We start from the raw sequence: 18,687 nt of genomic DNA, 5'->3' as shown, positions 1-18,687 counted from the left end.
AGTTATTATTAAGGACATGGGTGGTACAGGAAGTCTAATGCTCTTATCACTACACGCCAAGGTAGTGCGATAAAAAAATTAACACGTCCAAGAGCAGTGCTTTCAACAATAAATGTTCTTGAGGGAAGTATGCGGCTTATTAAGTGTACATCTGGTGTTGAAGAACATTAGGCTTATATTATGCAAGCTTGGCTCTTGGATGTGCTTTTTTATCACCCTGCCTTTGCATGTGATAACATACTAGTCATGTACCGTCGCACTTGCGTTCCTGCTCATGTCCCCCAAAGCCTCACCGGAAGTTTTGCGGTGTCACTATTCCGTGCCTTCAGCTCGCATCCCCCTTTCCCCACTGATATGAACTATTTAGACACAAGACGTCCCTTTCACCAACTGTCTCCCTTCAAAAGTACATCCAGCAACACCTGATTTCTCTTCTCCTCAATCACTTATGTCAGATCCACTCTTCTTTTACACTTTGTGTCTGCCTCACCAATGCTGTATCACCGAGGCAATGTATTCCTTAATCAGGCATCCCGAAACTGACTTTTGTTTTATGGGCTGATGGTGCTGATATTTGGTCTCCTAAAAAGTAGGTGCGTGTGTGCTTGGTATGTACAGACATAAAGCAGGTGAAGGAATACTGAACTACTATGAATATATCAAACCTTTCATACAACAGCTGTAAAAACCCTAACGAGGATTTGAATATTCAGCCACAGTTGATCAGCGGGCAGAGCTTCCTCAAGGGAATATTAGACAAAAACGACGCCGGCAAACACTAGTTTGGAAAACTTTTTTAACACTCCGGTTTTGTGAGCAATGCAACCAACATAAATGGAAACATGCAAACCAGTTATTGCCTACAGCACAAAGGCAAAGAACACAGGGAGAGGGTAAAAGGGGGGACAGAAGAAAAAGAGGACCGGTAAATTTGAAAATATTCTGTGTTTCTTGCGTATTTCCGGCTAAATAATGTATTTGCGGCATGGAAGGGAGCCGAGTGAGTACCCAAAGGCTAGTTCTTTGCTGTATTCAGTCTTTATGAACCCTTGGCAACATGTGTTATTGCTTGCTTGCTGCGGAAACAGTGCTGATGTTGTCATCTGTCTGTTTACAGCAATTCAGCGTTTTTCAGAAACTTGTGATCCAGTTCCACTTCTAATATTGCTATCTGAAAGTAGTGTGGAAGTACAGACACTCATAATAAAACAACTGGTAATACACCATGAAAATATGAGGAATGTAGCAATTATCACAATGCATTTGTGAAGCTGGGGCACTGTGGGGCATTTTTCTTATGGCCCCCTCTATAGGCTTTTGTTGGTACCCCACAACTTATTACTTTCTATGTCAGTGATATTCACGTTTTTTGATCATTAGTTCAAGAGGAGTGGATACACTGTCGTGCGACCTGTTTTGCTGAATGAAAGTGGTGTCGAAGCCTTCAGAGGAGCACTGGTAAGTATAGGAGTAAATAATTCTAAAGAACTCGCTTCGCAGGAGCTTTGGAAAAACTGAGTGTTGCTTTTTTGTGTGGTTTTAGGATTAAAAAACGGTTGTGTGAGCGAAATTGCTTAAATTTCTTGGAATTGTTCCCAGTCTTCAAAAATCATCTACCGATTTCTTTACAATCTCGCTCCGAATATTCTTCCTAAAAAAACCTAAACAGCAGACAAAAAAGGTGCATTGTGAGGTAGTAGCTAGCAACCTTATATTGACCCTGGCATCAATGAATATCTTGATGTGTGGGTAGTTATTGTATTTTTAAGCTGTTTTGGCAGCGACAACGGTCGTTTCTCACAAAATGGTCTTCCAGATCGGCCCTCTCATGGCAATACTACAAGCAATTAGGTTAAAGTTCCCTTAATCAACACATAAAAAGCTCTCACACAGTCGCGATTTCAACAACTTCAGCCAACGTAGTCATAAATAATATGAGCCGCTAGAAAGACAGTTGTCTTTACTCACAGTTTTCTAAGAAAAATAGCTTGGTTAAATATGTCGCATGGCAGCCGATGAAAGCTGGAGTAAAAGGTAATTCTTTTTCTGTGAACGAAACGATGCTTCCCATTACTAAAACCTGTCCCCAACATCAAAACGTTAGAGACGGTCCGAAAATCCAGAACCTGCCATATGCATTGCGATGCTCGCTAAGTACACTACTTCTGGCGTTGACGCTGATATCTGCCAAGGATAGACTTCAGAATATGGCATGCAGAGAGGACGGTAACTTTCTTTTTACAGCAGAAAGTTGAGCAATTTTCGGGGTGTAACGAAACATTTTTGTGTAAACATGTTAATTAGTCACATAATGCATTAGCTCAAAATTCAGATTATTCGATGCCCTTTCTAACTAGAGCAGATTAGCAAAATAACAAAATCAGTTTTTGTCCAAACATTGAAAATATTGCTAAGAAAGAAGTTGTGTATACCTTTTCGCCAATAGTTTAAAAAGTTTCTAGTATAATTTTTGCCAAACATTACAAAAACGCATCTTAGAAAAAAATTTAGTTGCCCAGTAAAATTTGTCAGATTTGAAAGAAATGTTACATTGCGTGGTGCCCTCGTTCTGCAGTGAAGCCTTACCTTTGTTTCAAAATGTGCAATTTCTGATAGTTTTCTGAAACAAAATCTGGTGGTTTGGCATTGTTAGAGGCACTGATTTGTCTCCACATGATGTAGAAACATCTTGTGAATAGTTCACATCGCATTGATGGTCAGCTAAAAAATTCCCCCGCATTTCCCCGAGGGGGAGAATGTGAAAGTGCGAATGCACGGTTGTCGGCCCGCTTGCAGCGCTTGCGCTCGGCCCCCGCACCCCACCGCCTCGCCACCTTCTCTTCCATCTCTTCCATCGGGTTTGTAGTATCACGTGTACACCACGCAGTTATCAAGCCGCTATAACGCCGCTGAGTCGCCAACGCACGCCGCTGACGACGTAGTTTGAAAGCGTTAAAGATATAAGGCGCGTTACTAACACTGATATCAGCGTCGCGGCCGTGGCTTAGTCGGTAGAGCGTCGCGCTGCGGCCGCAAAGTCCTCGGATCGAAACCTGGCGCCGGATGCTGTTTTTTTTATATAGAGAGGAGGACTGCGGACGCCGCCGCCGCCGCCGGCGGTGGAAGGTTTGGTGTCGCTTATAAAGTGCATTCGCACTTAAAATTCGGGTGGGGCAAAAAGTGCTTGGGGCTGAAAACAAAACCAGTTCACTGTCAGTTTACTATCACGCACTTTCACTTTCACGGAGCTTTCACTTGCTGGTTAATATAATCTTCTGTATCGCTTTTCTAACCCTGCTTTCAGGAATGAGGTGCAACGCCCTGGAACATTGCCCAGCTAGCTATCCACAAGTAGCTGTCGCGTGAGAAAAGAAAAGGCGTTCAGCTCTATGGTCGTCCTGCACTCCAGACCTCCGAAAATATCCTCGTACATAATCAAAACTGAAACCAATTTGAAGCTCTCTCTCATTGCTTTAACTGATGTCCAACGACTTGAAGTTATCTATTGACTTTCAGCAGGATTTGTTATTGCACAAGTAAGGCATGGGTCAACTGAAATCCCAAACGGCATGCTTTTTTCGAGGAACAGTAGTGGGCTACGCAGGCGTTATGGCAAATCGGGCTGAAGATCTGTAATTGTGTAGTGGTGCGAAATATGAATTGTGCAATGCAGAAATGAAACAAATTACTGGAAAAGGGCTGAAAATGCTAAGTGCACTTGTCAGACGTGTCCTTCACAAATACGTTTCGAAAGGAAAAAGCTGCCCGTCCTCTAATCGAAAGCTTACTAGTGAAGAGCTGGTGTCATTTTCTTGTAGTTCTCACCTTTAAACGCTATCGGATTGCAACGCTGACGAGATCATTTGATACTTCATTTTCTGGGAGCCTTTTTATAAAAAAAATCTAACGGTTATGCAGCCCAACCACAAGTGACATCCTTTTTTGTCTAGCGTAGCAGCCACGGACCTATCGAAAAAATGCATGCTGCTCAAGCCTCAGAAAACGCCGTCAGAAATCTCAGTGTTGCCAGAGCAAAAAAATTAGAACTGATTTTAAAACTGCAGTGTTAACCAGTAGGATGTGTTAGGTGCAAGAGAAATGACAGCATGGCTATTGGCAATACACATCATTGATCAAGCGGTTATGGGTGCTGTATATTTCCGATTTTCTGATGTAGTTGTTTTTCATGCACCCCGGTTGTTCGTCTAGACACTGCACCTTTAAAATTGGTTTAAATGTTCCCGCTTAGGCAACCTTGAGATTTCCGGAAACGTTTTTTACAAGCTGAGGTGCGTATGTTTTGTCAGAAGGGAGCGTGGCTGCTGCGCTTGACAAAAAGCATGCAGCTTGTGGTCATGGTGCATTACCATCAAATTTTCTTCAGCAAAAGTCTCTGAGCAAGTCAAAGGCCAAATCATTTTGCCGGCTTTGCAATCCGACTGCGGTGACAGGTGATAATTACCTGGGAATGACACCAGCTTTCCACTACTGAGCTTTGGTTCGAAGAAATGGTCGTTTTATTTTGCGAAAGCTTATTTCACAAGGTTCCCCGCATGTGTATCAAGTGGACCAGGCATTTTCAGGCTTTTTCTAGCAGTTGCCATTCTGTTTGTGTGTTGCAAACTTCATATTTTGGTAATACTAAGCAGTTACCCAACGTCAAGCCGATTTCCCATAGCATCTCCGTCGCCCTGCACTATTCCTGGAACAAATAACGCCTTTTCTGATACGCTTCACCCATGCCCTCCTTTTGCAATAATAGCTGCAGCTGAAAGTCAAACAATAAAACCGAGTCACCGAATATCCGTTCATACAAACAGATATTTCGAATCAGCCTTGAACACTGCCAGCTGTTCACTGGCCAGTTTTGTTAGTACGAGGCAATGTTTGGAGGTCTAGTGTTGCTTCTTACTCGAACAGTCTATTCTGGCAGTCTACAAAAGGTTTGACATAGTGTCTTTTTGAAAATGTTAGGCAGCACTCTTTTCGCCGTGCGAAAGCTTGCTGGGCACGATTCTAGTGCATCGCAAGTTATTCCTGCAAGCAGGGCTACCATAGTGAGTCAGAAGACGATAATAAAACGCAAGTGAAAGTTCCGGTAGATAACTGATGATTAGAATGTCAACAAAAATGCACCACTGAGTTTGGTTTTCAATTCCATGCAAATTTCCTTGCATCTCTTGTTTGCCGTTATTCTGGTGCTTGCTGTAGTCATTATTAAGATGTTTTTACATCACGTGAGGCCCCAGTTGGGCCCCTAATAATATCAAACCATTTCAGAAAACCATCCAAAATTGTTTATTTTGGAATGAATTGTCGACTTCACCACGATACCCAGGCACCGCGCGTGCAAGCAGCACGCGGGCACCACGGGGGCAAATTAATTTACAGTACTCATTTTTTTCTTGGACACACTTTTTAAATGTGAACCTTCAAAATGTTAAATAAATTTTTTCCACTATTGGTGGTTTGTTATACACAACTTCTTTTTTCATGTTTTTTTACGTTGGAAAAAATTTTGATTTGAATTTTTTTTGCAATCATTTTTTGTGCAAACCGTATACAGCTGCTGCTGGAAAGGGCGCTGAATCACCCGCATTTTGCGCCGCAGCATTATGTGCCTAACCAACACATTTAGCAGAACAAAACGTTGTCTTAGATCCCTAAAAACTGGCCAATTTTCTGCGGTAACAAAAGAGTTGGGATCAACTGTTGTGTCAGCTTTACTGCATCCCTCTCTATTTGTGCAAAGAAGCGCCTTTAGTGCATTAGAAGTTTGAGAATAAAAAGTTGGACATCCAAAGTCAATAAATTGGGATAGGGAAACTAATTATTGTGGCAGGTCTCATAAAGGCTGTAGTGTCAGCTTTACTGCATCACTCACAACTCGTGCAGAAAAGCCCATCCAGTGCATCAGACACTTTGGAACAAATGTGCAAAATTTAATTATATGAGAATTAAAAAAGAGTACGGAAACTAAATCCGTTGACATTAATTCAAGTAGACAAGTGGTTTAAAATTTTATTTTCTTTTGGCCACTAAAAACATGAAGAAACCAATGCACAAAACAAATGCAGTGGTGCCCTTTGTACTGACAACTTGGGTTTCGTTTCCATCGGTATTAAGTGTGATTTCGATAACTATACCTGTAAGCATTATTTAGTGCTTTATGCTTTCCCTCAAGCCAACAACTGTTCAAGGAAAAACTAACCGGGGTGCAGAAATTGCTTGCAGAGTAGAAAATATAGTCAGTCTTATTGAACAACTTTAAACAAGTGTGAAAGTTAATCAGTGATTCGTAGATTGAAGGTTCAGGCAAATTGCTATCAAGCCTAAAAGCAAAAGAAAAGCACAAGAAGCAGCACACCCAGCGGTTTTTGTCCAGGGATGGAGGCGTGATCTATGATGTGTCGTTCTCATCTGGAGAAGTCAATATCCGATTTGTCTCTTGGCAATGGGGCTTTTCGCATGTACCCACTAATTGCGAATCACGGAAGTACAAGCTTTTTTGGGCCAAGTTTGACTTCTACAAACAAGCTAAAGCCGTAATTTGGGAGCTCTTGGATGTTTATTATATCAAGAAAAGGAGCACAGTAAAGCTGGATGGCAATGAACCTATATATTTGAAACTTCGCTATGATTACTTTGTTACCATTGTGCGACCCACTATTAAAAGGGGTTATTTGAGACGATGCGTTCAATCAACTGAGTTGCAAGCAAGTGCTTGTCCTATCATCTTCTTTGTCATGTGCTTTGGACTTGACGTTCTAAGAATTATGTGCTAACTTGCCTATACTTTTTACAGAACAGGTTGAGTTAGACTTTGTACCCCTCCTGTGGTTTCCACTTTGGAGCATGCCCTTTGTGCAGCAGGTGTCTCAGCGCCTTTAGTGTTTCTTTACTAGTGCTGCTTTTAAGCTTTACATACATGTTTTCATACCATTAAAAGTGGAGAGTAGAAGCCTCTTACACTCCTAAATTCTTAGTCTCCATCCCTCGAGCTGGAAGATTCTCTTTTTGGATGGAATACTTTTTTAAGCCTTTGCCTTTCTGGGGTGTCCATATGTAACTTCATACATTATATATATGTTCCTCCATACAAAACATTTCTTTACAAAACTAGAATGGCGAAGCAAGGAGATGTAATGCCAAGACGTGTGTTCGTCAACCTCTTTTTTGTCTGGCACTCGGAAGTTAGGTGGTTGTTGATGATTTTACTGTGCTAGCAACAATTTCACTTTGTTTTTGTCTTATATTTCGGCAGGTCCGATACAAGGCCTGTTCCGAGACGGGAGGACCTGAAGACACCTTACAGCACTTGTGCGTGGCCTGTGAAGATTTCTGGATTGACTTCAAGGACTTCTTATGTAAGAAGTCTGCCTTAGAAAATCAGCAAGCAGGAAATAAGCCTTAAAAATTATTTCAATTTATTTTCACACCACTTTAACCTTGCAACAACATGTATGCAAAACTGGTTAACACAAAACTTGTGGCTATGACCCATACCATTCGTGTTAGTGTAGCAAACCTTTATTGTGACAAGCTATAGCAAACAGTGAAATATATATTTGTGTATCTATTATGTTTAAGCTATTTGCTGTCTATATTGTCATATAAAGCAGCTGTGATACTCTAAGCAGGCTTTTCATTCAAATATGTATCACATTTGTCTTTAATAAAATAGTCTTTTAAATACCTTCGGTTTCTTTTGCTGTAGTTGTATGAAAAAGCTCATGAAGCTACATGCATGTGGGCTAAAACTGCAGTTATGTGAGCTATGTTAGTGTTTTTCTCACAAGCAGAGAACTATCTTAATGATTACAATAACTATGTTTGTTTGACAAACTGACAGACCTACTTGACTGGCTGCCATTAGATTTGTATCTCCTAAAGATGGAGAAGTAGTCATAAAGCAAATATCATGATTCCTAAGACAATAGGAGTGACTAGGGGGTCGGAGTTGACCGCCTACGTCAGATTTGCACATATACTGCAATGATTTCACTGACAGTAGCACTGGCCATCTATTGGAGGGTCACCCATACACTTCCACGACTCCTTCACCACAAGCATCACGGGACTCTTCATAAAAGGGGTGTCCTCACAACTATTGCTAAAGTGTCGCGATGATCATCAGGAAGAAGTCCTGTGACTCTCTTTTTTCATTAGGTTAGCGTCGTGGCAGTCAGCGCTGACTCTAAGAAGGTAGACACCTATACTCTACTGTCACTCTACTGTGATTGGGTCCGCATGACCCCCTTTCAAAAAGAGTGGCGTGACTCTGCGAAAGAGGGTCGACGAAGAGTCAATTCTGTGGCGAGGAAATATCCCCGAAGACGGTGACGGGAACCACCTTTTTTCCTAGTGTGATAAACTCACAAAGAGACATAGAAGGCAGTCTTCATCAGCACCATAAGACTGATGTGACAACAATTTTAAAATGGTAATGGTGTTTAGATAGTTTTGGTTGAATTTCTTTAAGAGTTGTACGTACGTTAGTTTTCCGTCAAGTACAACACTTAAAAACTTATGTTCATTCCTGACAGGAATCCGTTCTCTGTTCTCTGTGACATTGGGTTCTATACGCATTTCACGCTGTCTTGTGATAAAACACGTGTACTTTTCTGGCGAGTCAATAAAAACCTATTTCTTCTGTCCAATTTACAAGCCCGTTCATGCCTAACTGTATCTGCTTTCACATAAAGACTAATTGCATGACCTAAAGCTTATCTGGACGTCGTCAACATTCATGGAGTGGGTGATTCAGGGTAAGAAAGATTTCTCAAGTGAATCCTTTTTAATTACAAAAAGAGCACAGCATAATACTCCACCCTAGGGAACCCCATTTTCTTGTATGTATTTTCTTGTTACCACTGTCCCTACTCTTACCTTAAATGTTAGCTCCGACAAATAACTTTCAATAGTGTTTAGCATATCTCCAGACACACCGAATGCCTTGAAATCAAGCAGTATGCCATAACGCCAAGTTGTGTGGTATGCTCCTTCTAAGTCAAAGAAAACAGAACGACAGTGCTGTTTGTGAATAAAAGCATCTTTGACATACGACTCGAAGGCAACTAGCCTCTCAGTTGTGCTTCCACCTGATCAGAAACCAGCCTGACAACAGTCCAGAATGCCGTAATAGTCAAGTAAATGCATTAGCCTCTTATTTACCATTTTTTCAAAAACCTTTCCTAGGCACCTTCAGAGCTATTGGTCGGACACTGGCAAGTAGGGAGGCATCTTTCCCCTGTTTTACTGCGGCAACTACAACTGCTTCTCTCCAAGCGCTCGGAAAGAATCCCGCACCCCATATTTTGTTAAATAAGTGCAAGGCTGTTCGGAGAGTTTCTGGGTGCAGATGTTGAATTATAGTTTATGATATGCTATCTGCCCCAGACGCTGAAGGCTTACATGCTACCAAAGTGACTAAAATCTCTGCTATGAAAAATTCGGTGTTGTATGGTTCGTCAGATCTTTTGTTATCACGAATTGGTTTCTTCTCCATAGATGCTTTGTGTCGTAAGAGAGCATTTGGGTAATGAGCAGAACTCGATACATCTGAAAATTATTTCGCAAGTGCGTTGGCCTGGTCCTTTAGGGTGTCGCCTGTACTGTTTAAAAAAGGGAGGGGGGTGTTTTACGTCCATTAAACTTTTTGATTCTGTTCCATACTTTGCATGCATCTGTGTATGAATTGATAGAAGTTACGAAACAGCGTCAGTTATCCCTTTTTGCTTCCTGGCGATTGTATGTTCCTCGGGCTTTTGCACGTGTGAAGGAAATTAAGTTTTGTGTAGTGGGGTACCTGCAAAGGACACTGCATGCCTTATTTTGAGCCTGCCGTGCATGCTACACTCTTCATTCCACCACGGCATGCTAGTGTTAGGTGTGGCACCAGATGTTTTCGGAATTGAGAGAGAGAGAGATAGAGAACAACTTTATTTAGCCACACAAAATTGCGGCTACTACGTGCCGGAAGGAGTGGTTCCCTCTTCACGGCACCCATATGCTTCCACGGCTGCCTGGCCCCTGGAGATTAGGACGAGCTGGTCTTCCAAGGCGGAGCTGGTTAGCAAGGTCTCCCATCGCTCGTTAAGGGGTGTGGGAAAGGTGATGGAGGGTTGGGTAAGGGGTGGGGGGATTGCCTCGATGAAATCGCACTCTCCGATGACGTGCCGGAGCGTGCTCAATTGCCCGCAGAATCTACACTCTTTCTCGTATATCTCGGGGCACATTCTGCTTTGGAGATAGGGGTGCGGGATGGATCCTGCTTGTATTTGGCGATAGATCGTTTGCTGTGCTCTGCTGAGCGACTTGTGCGGGTCAGGGTGCCGCCATCTGCCTTCCCTGTAGTGGCTGGTGATGTCCTTGTAACTCGTTATGGGCTGCGGCTCGTGCTCGTCTGCCCGGTGTTCAAGTTCTCGGGCAAGCTGGTGGGCAAGTTCGTTGCCCTCCAGCCCTGAGTGAGCCGGTGTCCATATAAGTTCGACTTTCTGCTCGGGTATGCGGCGTATTCCTCCCTCTAGTATTTTGATTGCCGTCAGTGACACCTGCCCTTTTCTATAGGTGGCATACGCTTTTTGCGAGTCCGAGATTATTTTGCTCGCGTTAGGCAACGTGAGCGCAAAGGCTATTGCCGCCTCTTCCGCTTCTTCCGGGAACGCCGTTTTGACAGATGCGCACGTCACCAGCGCGTCTTTCGTCGTGACCGATATCGCGGCTCGTGTCGAAAACTTGGGTAGAGAGGCGTCCATGTAGAGGGTGATCCAAGTTCCATCTTCCTGTTCTTCTGCTTGTCTCAGCTGTTCGACGAGGGCCTTGACCCCGGCCTTTCTGCGCGCCCGTCGTTGCGACCCGGACTCATGTTTTCGGGCAGGGGTTTGCTCTCAATTTTCTGAGACCAAAGTTTGGGTAAAGGTCCCATTTCCTTGTGGTTGGCCTCTAGCCATCCCAGCTTGGCCAGTACCATTCGGCCCGCCGAGGTTTGGCTGAGCCGCACTCTCTAGGTAGACGGATGAGCTTCTACCAACTCTTCCACAGTGTTGTGTTTGGCCATGCCTAACAGCTTCTCGGTGGACGAGTGGCGCGGGATACCTAACGCCACCTTTGTTGCTTTGCGGAGGATCGCGTTCAGTTGATCTTTGTCTTTCTTGAGCAGCTGTAGGTACGGCGCCGCGTATACGATGCGGGACGTCACAAAGCCCTCGACCAGCGTGAGCGCGTCGTCTTCCTTCAGTCCTCTTCGCCTGTTTGTGACCCTTCGTATCATGTTCGTGACTTGTTCTGAGGTGGTCTTTATCTTGCTTAGCGCCGCTGCCGCCTTGCCGTTGTTCTGGAAGATCACTCCCAAGATTCGGGCTTGCGTGGTCGGCGTTATGTTCGTCCCGTCTATGGCAATACGCACCTTCTCTTGCTCTTCTTTCTTTCTTCGGGGCTTTATGATTAGGAACTCTGATTTTTGTGCCGAGCAGTCGAGGCCGCATGTCTTTGCATAGTCGTGTACGGTGTCGGCCGCTCTTTGAAGGGTCTCTTCCATCCAACTCTCCGACCCCGCTCTAGACGTCCACACGGTGATGTCGTCCGCGTAGAGAGCGTTGTCAATGCCCTCTATGTCTTGGAGCAGGGCTGGGAGCGGGAGTAGCGACAGGTTGAAAAGCACGGGCGATAGGACCGACCCTTGCGGGGTGCCCCTGTCTCCTAGCGCTATCGGGCCCGACGTCTCGTCCCCGATCTTAATCTTGGCCGTTCTATTACTGAGAAAGTCCCGGACATACTTGAACGTTCGCTCTCCGCACCCTGTGTCTCGCAGATTACGGAGTATGCTGTCGTGGGTTACGTGGTCAAAAGCTCCCTTGAGGTCGAGCGCCAGCATCGCCCTCGGGGTGTGGTTCTTGGCTTTTTTGATCAGCAGTTCGTGTAGCTGCACTAGGACGTCTTGCGTACTAAGGTGTTCTCGGAAACCGTACATGGTTGGTGGCATCTGGTGAGTGGTGTCTAGGTGCTTCTGCAGTCTCTTAAATGCCATTCGTTCGACCACCTTACCACGCACGATGTGAGAGAGATGGGCTGCAGGTTGTCGACGTGAGGTGGCTTTCCCGGCTTGCGAATGAAGCGCACCTCCGCTTCCTTCCACTCTTTCGGTAACGAGCCCTTCTGCCACGCTGCGTTTGCGAGGTCCTGGAGCTCCGTCCGACTCTTGTCGCTCATGTTCCTTAGAACCTTGTAGGTAATGGCGTCGATGCCCGGTGAGCTGGCTTAGTTGCTCTCGTCTATGGCCGCGATCAACTCCAGTTCGGTGAAGGCCGCGTCCATGTCTTCGTTGCTCGGCCCGTCGTACTCGAGGGACGGTTTGCCGCTCTTTTCCGTTTTGAGGTACTTCTGCGTGAGTTGTCGGACAAGCTTGTCACCGTCCCCGTTGTAGCTGTTGATCGTTCGGGCGAGGTCGCGGGCACCTGCGCTGTTGCTCTTCAGTGGGTCTATTAGCTGTCTTAGCAGTTTCCACGTCTTTTTCGTAGACAAGGTGCCCTGGAGACCGTCGCAGACCTTCAACCAGTTCTCCCTGCATAGTTGGATCGCATACTCGGCTGCTTGTCTGTTGAGGTTGTGTATGCGTTTCCGCACCTTCTTGTTGTGTCTCTGTCTCTTCCACCATCGGGTGAGCCCGTGTCTGGCCTCCCACATGTTGGGGAGCCTGCTGTCCACAAAGGGAACCTGCGTTGTCGTCGCTACCTTCTGCGTGCACTTCTCGACTAGTTCGCGTTGCTTCTCGGCCCACGCACGATACGTCTTGACTTCGTCGTCGCTTTCTTCAACCTCATCGTCTTCCGCTTCGGCTTTTTTGCGCAGGCGGTTCCAGTCCGTGATGCTAACGTACCCCAGTTTTGCCTTTATGTCGGGTCCCCTGAGGGTCACACAGATCACGTCGTGGTCCGAGCTGAGGTTCTCCCCGGTGTTGTGCCAGGCAACATCGAGGTCCCCCCGTACTAGAGTCAGGTCCGGGGTGGTGTCTCTCGCCGTGCCCGTTCCCGTCCTGGTCGGTATGCCCGGCTGGTTTACCACCGTCATGTCGTGGTCTTCTAGCGCTTTTGCGAGTTGCTTCCCCCTCTTGGACGAGTACTTGTAACCCCACTGCGTGTGAGCGGCGTTGAAGTCTCCTAATATGAGTATCGGTCTCGTTTTTGCTTCTTTCACGCAGTCTAAGATGGTGCCCTCAAAGTCGACAGCCCCTCTCGAAGGTCGGCAATATGCGTTCAGACCGAACACATTACTGGCGTTTCCCACTTTTTTGTCGTGAATTTCGATTAGCGTGTGCTCGCAGCCGCGTTGGGCAGTAGCGTGCTGCGTAGCCACCACGTTACTCCGCACCAGGGTCGCCGTGCCCTTCTAGCTGGGGTCCGTGTAAGCAATGTACCCCGCGAGCTTGACTCGGCCATTGGTTTCCTGTAGTGCAATGACGTCTGGTTTCTGTTCTAAGTTGTCCACGTATAACTGAAGCTCCCCGATCTTGTGTCTTACGCCCCTGCAGTTCCATTGTAGTAATGTCGCGGTCTCTTTCTGCTTGCCCCTACTCTTCTTCTGCATGTTGGGTGGTAGCCTCATTTTTTGCGGTGGTAGCTTCTCGTGGCCTGCCTCTCAGTGCTACTCGAGTCGTTTTCTTCTTAATTACCATAGCGTGTCTGAGTTTCGCGTCGAATGTAGACATTCTGTTGGATAACCGGTTGTATTTTTCTTCATTGTTACCAACTCTTGTGGTTAAATTTCCTACTTGCTCGATGACATGAGTTACTTGGTTGGAAATGTGCGCTACTTGGTTTGTGATCTGCGACAACATTCATGACTGTCTGCATCGTGGGAGCGGCGGTAGTATCATCGGGTGTAACGACGACCGCTTCTTCAGCCTTCTCTTCGTCCATTGCTACTACTGCTGTTGTCGGCGGTGCCTCCGGCTCTGACGCCATCGGCGGCGACGGCCGGAGGGTGTCTCTTTTGGCTACCTTTCTCTTAACCTCAATGGCGTCCCCGGTGGTACTACTACTGCTGTGGTTATCGCTCTTGGGTATATCTAACGCCTCGACACGTTCCAATAGCGCTCTGATCTGTTGATTCTGCCTCTCTATCATTTGCTTGAGTTCTGAGCATTGCTTGCCCTTCTCGCCAATAGGAGGGGTGGGGACGAGGGGAGGGAAGTTGCTGCTGGTAAGAGCGACGGGAGGCCCAGCCGCCCAGCCCACCTGTTTCTCGGCGACATTCCGCTTGGTCTTCGACTTGGACCTCGGACGTGACTCGCGTCTGCGGGCCCCCGTTGCAGTGGAGTCGCCGGGAGGTGCCGTCGCTCTCGAATCACTCCTCGCTGCACTCGCGCTTCTCCTTCTCCTGGTCAGAGAGTGGCCTCGGCGTCCGGACGACAACCCGTCACACCACGGCGGGGACTCGGCTTTTGCTCTTTGGCGTTCCCACCTTCGCTTGCGTACCACGTACGGCGCCTTGTACCTTGCTTTACATTCTTTGTCCCCGGTTAAGTGGTCGCCCCGCAGAGGCTGCACTCTGGCTTACATTTGTAAATTGCGTCGGGGTTCTGGATGCCGCAGCCGTGGCAGATCCGGTTCGTTGGGTTCGGGCATACGTCCATGCGGTGGCCGAGGCGGCCGCACTGGTAGCACATGTCGATCTGCTTGTGGTATAGCGAGCACTCGACCAGCAGGTTGCCGTACTTTACGTAGTTCGGTACTTTGGGGCCCTCGAACGCTATGACCACCGACATAGACTTGCCTATGCGGTTGGCTTGCAGTGCTGTGGGGTTATACTCGTGCACTATGAAGTCTTTGATTTCCTGAGCTGAGTCTGTCAGCGGAACTCCTCGGATCACCCCCTTGACGGTGCCGTGGGGGGCCGATTCATATGCACTAACCTCGTGTTTGGCTCCATAGACGGTGAGGTTACTGACCGCTGCGTAGCGGTCGGCGTTCTCCCTGCTCGGGGTGCTGACGATTGTAATATTTTGTTGCTTGTTTGGGCATATCACGTCTTGCCTCACTTCTTCCCCGCTCACGTTCGCAGCAGCGACGATGGCTCTGCTGATCTCGAACCTTGAGACTGCGCTGACGTCCAGGCCTCCCCTGGGTCGCATGATGATCTTGATGTCGTCCCTTGGTAATTCTGACATTCTTGCTGCCTTAAGCAGCTTGCTCTTGAAATTCTTCAGGCGGTGAATTCTTTATTCGCCACCGCCGACGTCCGGCTGCGGCATGCTCGTTGTTTGGTTTAGTTCTCGCTGTTTCGCTTGAGTCTTCTTTTCCCTGGCGACTCGCCATCCGGGAGCTTTGGAAATTTGATTTGGCTGGATTTCCACTCCCTCACCTCTACACGCATGGCGGATGCCATTATCTTAAAAAACCTCGTAGCTGGGGCGTCGGAAGGTCGGCGACCTTGCCGGGACACGCCTACGCTTAACAGCTAGGCCTAGCACTCGGCGCTCGCATAAAAGTCTTCCAAAATCCGAAGAAATAGATTCCCACCTCGAACATCGGTATCCACGCGTTCCTTAGAACTTCAAGGACGTCGTGGTGGTGAAATTTCCATGGTTTGGGATGAATGAACGGGCCTATCGTCAAAAATCTTCGGGTCCGATGTGAAGCTTGTATGACCAGCTCGGTTCTTCTTAGTTCCATTCGTGACCATTTGCCGATATTTTGCTTCATACCCCTCAAAATAAATGCCATAACAAACACTGTTACCCACATGATCAGAGATTTCAATGATCTTGCGCTCAACGACTTTCACAAACGAATCGAAGATACTAATTGGGAGCCCGTATACAAGAGCACGGAAGTCAATGAAGCATATTCTGCTTTCATAGATATGTTCATAACCCAATATAACACCGCCTTCCCACAAATAGAAAGAAAAATTATTCCTAAGAAGTTTAAGAAGCCTTGGATGAACCAATCACTTTACTCAAGGATCAGGAAGAAAAATAGCTTGTATCACGATTTTCTCAGCAGCAGAAATCTCACTCTACTTGCTGAGAATAAAACATTTCGGAATAAACTCAACAAAGATCTAAAAAACGCGAAATCGGACTACTATGTAAGAAATTTCTCCCGCATTCAAAATGATATCGTAAAGTTTGGCGAGAGGTCAACAACTTGACCAATAAAACCACATCTATGCAACTTGATGAAATAATCACAGAAAATAGTAAATTAACTGGTCAAGAGCTATCAAATGCCCTGAATGACTACTTTATTAATGTCGCTTCTCCAAATTCTGTCACGCAAACTCCTGTAAATAGCTCACTGAGCCTCACCACTCCCTTACTCAATTCTATAGTACTCGCGCCCACAACTCCTCAAGAAGTATCTACATTGATCCTTTTTTTAAAAAATGACGTATCTGCAGGGTACGATGATATAAATGGTGATCCCGTTAAAGCACGTTTGCCCCGTTATATGCGATGTCTTGTCACACATTACAAATCTAATGCTGTCAACTGGTGTTTTTCCTGAAGATCTCAAATTGGCCCGAGTCGTTCCAGTACATAAAGGAGGCAATATAAATGAACTGTCGAATTACCGACCAATTTCTGTTCTGCCTGTGTTGTCAAAAATTTTTGAAGGTATTATCAATTCTAGGATAGCCGATTTTCTGCACAAATATAATGTGATTGTTGATTCACAATATGGGTTCACGAAAAATAAGACCACAGAGCAAGCACTGTTAGTTGTTAAAGACAAAATAATAGATAATATTGAAAACAAAAAATGTACCCTTGGCCTATTTTTAGATTTTTGCAAGGCATTTGATTGCGTACACCATGAGACCCTTCTTAAGAAACTTTGTAATTTGGGGTTAGAGGTATTGCGTTGAACCTATTGCGGTGTTATCTGAGCAATAGGTCCCAATATGTTCGAACAAATAAAATATCCTCTGATATACAGGTGGTTATGCATGGTGTCCCACAGGGATGAGTACTAGGGCCGTTATTATTCATTACTTATATCAATGACCTAGCCGGCATACATAACTCTCCCGATCTGGTGATGTACGCTGATGACACTAATCTTTTCTTCTCTTCCTGTTCATTACCGGCGCTTCAAAATATGGTCAATGCTTATTTAATCAACCTTCGTGATTGGTTACAGAGGAATATGCTTAGTTTAAATATAAGCAAAACGAAATATAATATTTTCAAGCCCATCAACACCGTGGAAACTAATTGTATACATATTCGTTATGACAGTATAACAATCAATCCAGTTTCTTCCCAGAAATTTCTTGGTGTGTGGTTTAATGAAAATCTTTCGTGGTCTGTTCATATTTGCAAACTTACTTCTGAAATAAGTAAAATTGTTGGCCTATTTTATAGGATTTCTAATCTACTGCCTGTTTGGTTAAAAGTGTCTATGTATAATGCCCTGTTTTTTTCAAGACTTTCTTATTGTAGTCTTGTTTGGGGTACGACCACGTCTTCCAATTTCCAAAAATTACTTGTCCTGCAAAAAAGAGCCTTGCGGGCTATTGAGGGATATTATGGTGCACCACGAAACTTACGCACGCAACCATTGTTTGTAAAACACTCCATATTAAAAGCCGACCAAGTGTATTATCTGCGGCTTCTTCAATACATTCACCAGAATCGCTTGTACTCTGTTCCTGATAGCAACATAGGTTACAATCTTCGCGTAGTAAAACTAAGAGTTCCGCGAACGCGAACAAATTACGGTGAACAAAAACTGAGTTGCCAGGTACCCAATGCGCAAAACAAATTCCCCTTTCCTGATGAGTTTTTTCTATCTGGAAACATGTTAAAAAAAAAAGACCAAACAGCATCTGACTGAAGGTGAAATTCTAATGTAAAAATGCAGCTTACCGTCTTTGATATATATGCGTATGTGTATGTATGTGTGTACATGGATGTAAGTGTATATATCTATTGTTCTATCTTTTTCACACAAGTACTTAAGTCGAATGATTTACTTTATTTCATCCGTATGTACGAAATTGAACTCGTACAAGTATCAATTTGTATTTGCCCATGATTGTGCACATGTTTTGTATTCTAGTAAGTGTTACTGCTTATATATTACTTTTGTATTTTGATTGCTGCCCATTCTATGTATTAAGTGTTTTTGCGTTTGCATCTGTACTACTTACAGGCTTAGGGTACCGAGGCCTCGTCAGGCTTAACCGCCTTTTGCCTCGGTCCCCTCTTTTCTATGAAAAGGAAAATAAACTTCACTTCACCTCACTTCACTTCTTCTTCCTAACTCGGAATTGAGCCCTCGGCAACATGAAGAATATGTGCAGTCACCAGTTCACAGGCTTCGTCAATGCCCAAATGGCTTAAAAGTGTATATTAAAGCTGAATTAATTGTTTAAATTTTAACCAATCAGCACCGGATTCGTCAACTTTTTATGGCAGATGGAACTGTTAAGGGCATTATGAATGCCTTTCAAGATGACAGGGAAGTTGTCGCTCCCATACCGGTTGTCGTCCACTTCCCATTCAACAGCTGGAAAGATGACTGAAGAGCCGATTGCCAGATCTATGTGTGAGTATGTATTGTGTGTAGTGTTGTAGTATGTCGGCTCTTTTTTGTAAAGAGACTAGCTCCGTAAGAAAATAGGAATTTTTCTATCAAGCGGCCTTGGGAATCTGTGCGTTCAGATCCCCAATGTAGGCTG

This window comes from Haemaphysalis longicornis, unplaced genomic scaffold (assembly GCF_048455015.1).
Source record: "Haemaphysalis longicornis isolate Haplotype H1 unplaced genomic scaffold, Haemaphysalis longicornis Haplotype H1 scaffold_7, whole genome shotgun sequence".
Lineage (NCBI taxonomy): Eukaryota > Metazoa > Arthropoda > Arachnida > Ixodida > Ixodidae > Haemaphysalis > Haemaphysalis longicornis.
The sequence above is the reverse complement of the archived record's forward strand: the minus strand, read 5'-3'. Positions refer to the sequence as shown.